This window comes from Triticum aestivum, chromosome 4D, assembly GCF_018294505.1.
Source record: "Triticum aestivum cultivar Chinese Spring chromosome 4D, IWGSC CS RefSeq v2.1, whole genome shotgun sequence".
Taxonomy (NCBI): domain Eukaryota; kingdom Viridiplantae; phylum Streptophyta; class Magnoliopsida; order Poales; family Poaceae; genus Triticum; species Triticum aestivum.
Window position 1 is genome coordinate 55,837,234 of NC_057805.1, and position 2,335 is coordinate 55,839,568.

Here is a 2,335-nt window from a genome sequence, read left to right on the forward strand (position 1 = left end):
CGTACACATCTCCCTTTGCACCTCCTTTCCTCTAGCCTTTGGAGCATCCTATGTTTTCCTTGTCTATGCAATATTGCTCTTGCTTGCCGAACTAAGGCATGCGGTAGTACTGCTCCCTAGAGCGGTAGTACCGCCGGACCTTGCGGTAGTACCGCCCGCTGGTGCGGTAGTACCGCAAGGGCCCACGGTAGTACCGCTTCTAGTATGCGGTAGTACCGTGGTCCCTGACTTAGTTCCGCAAGTACGCGACAGTAAGGGGCGGATGTAATTTTTTACATCCGTGCCCCGCGCGTTAGTACCGCAGCTGGCTTACGGTACTACCGCGTCGGGTTTTTGCATTGACTCCAACTCTGCGGAAGTAGCCACGGATGTAATTTTTTATACCCGTGCCTTCCCATCCCTGGACAGTCCCTGCCTTGCGGTAGTACCGCAAGGGGGAGCGGTAGTACCGCGCCAGCAGTACTACAGCCCTCTGCCTTAGTGCACCTTTGGCTGTTCTGGTCTCTGCTGTGTGGGCGGTAGTACCGCGGGGCCCTGCGGTAGTACCGCGTACCCCTGCGGTAGTACCACGCCTCAGGTGTGGTAGTACCGCGCCTCAGGTGCGGTAGTACCGCGCTGCGCAGGCTGAGTTGGTGGATAACGGTTGGATTTGTTCTTCCACTATATAAGGGGTGTCTTCCTCCTCTAGTTGACTACCTCTTCCACCTCCATGCTCCATTGTTGCTCCAAGCTCCATTTTTGCCCGATCTCCTTCCCTAGCCAATCAAACTTGTTGATTCTCTAGGGATTGGTTGAGAAGGCCCCGTTCTACACTTGCACCAAGAGAAATTTGAATCCCTCCACTAATCCCTTGTGGATCTTGTTACTCTTGGGTGTTTGAGCACCCTAGACGGTTGAGGTCACAACGGAGCCATAGTCCATTGTGGTGAAGCTTCGTGGTATCGTTGGGAGCCTCCAATTAAGTTGTGGAGATTGCCCCAACCTTGTTTGTAAAGGTTCGGTCGCCGCCTCCAAGGGCACCAATAGTGGAATCACGGCTTCTCGCATTGTGTGAGGGCGTGAGGAGTATACGGTGGCCCTAGTGGCTTCTTGGGGAGCATTGTGCCTCCACACCGCTCCAACGGAGACGTACTTCCTCTCAAGGGAAGGAACTTCGGTAACACATCCTCGTCTTCACCGGCTCCACTCTTGGTTATCTCGTGCCTTTACTTGTGCAAGCTTATTTGTGTTGTATCTCTTGCTGCGTGTGGGCTTATTGTTATTGCATCATATAGGTTGCCCACCTAGTTGCATATCTAGACAACCTACTTTGGTGCAAAGTTTAAATTAGTAAAGAAAAGCTAAAAAATTGTTAGTTGCCTATTCACCCCCCTCTAGTCAACTATATCGATCCTTTCAGGCTCCTCTGCCGATGGTTTGGGGGTACGTAGGTATATATAGGAGGAAGAAGTAGGTTGGTGGAGCTACGAGGGGCCCACGAGGGTGGAGGGCGCGCCCAGGGGCGTAGGCGCGCCCCCTGCCTCGTGGCCTCCTCGTTGATTGCTTGATGTCCACAACAAGTCCTCTGGACCACGTTTGTTCCGAAAATCACGTTCCCGAAGGTTTCATTCCGTTTGGACTCCGTTTGATATTCCTTTTCTGCGAAACACTGAAATAGGCAAAAAAAGCAATTTAGACTGGGCATCCAGTTAATAGGTTAGTCCAAAAGATAATATAAAAGTGTTGAATAAAGCCCATTAAACATCCAAAACAGAATATAATATGGCATGGAACAATAAAAAATTATAGATACGTTGAAGACGTATCATTAGTCTACCAACAACAAAATCTTGGTCTAAGCCATGCATAAAAAAATTCTTCACAGTTCTTGAAATCTACATAGCTCTACTAGTGATTATGATATATCTTTCTATAAAAGAATCTAAGCAATATTTCCTTTTTTTAAATAAGACACATTCTTAAAAAAACAATTGTAGTTACTAAGAGCATCTCCAGCCGAGCCCCCAGGAACGCCTCCCAGGCCACTTTTTTGACACCGGCGCATAAAAAACGTCCCAGCCACACCCCCAACATCCCATTTTTCGCCGGATTTGATGAAAAACACAGCCGACGCTCTCACCCCAAACCCAGCCCCCCGGGGGGCAGCCGGGAACGCCGGCGCTGCTTTTTCGTCTCCTGTGCCCCACCTGCAGCCACATCTCTCTCTCTCTCCCCCTGTCGCTTTCTCCGCCCCCACCTCCCCTCTCCCCGTCCGCTTTTCTCTCACCCCGGCCAAGGCTTCACGCCTTGCCTCGCTCCGGCCCGCAGCGTCGCCTCCGCGCTCGGCCGCAGCTCC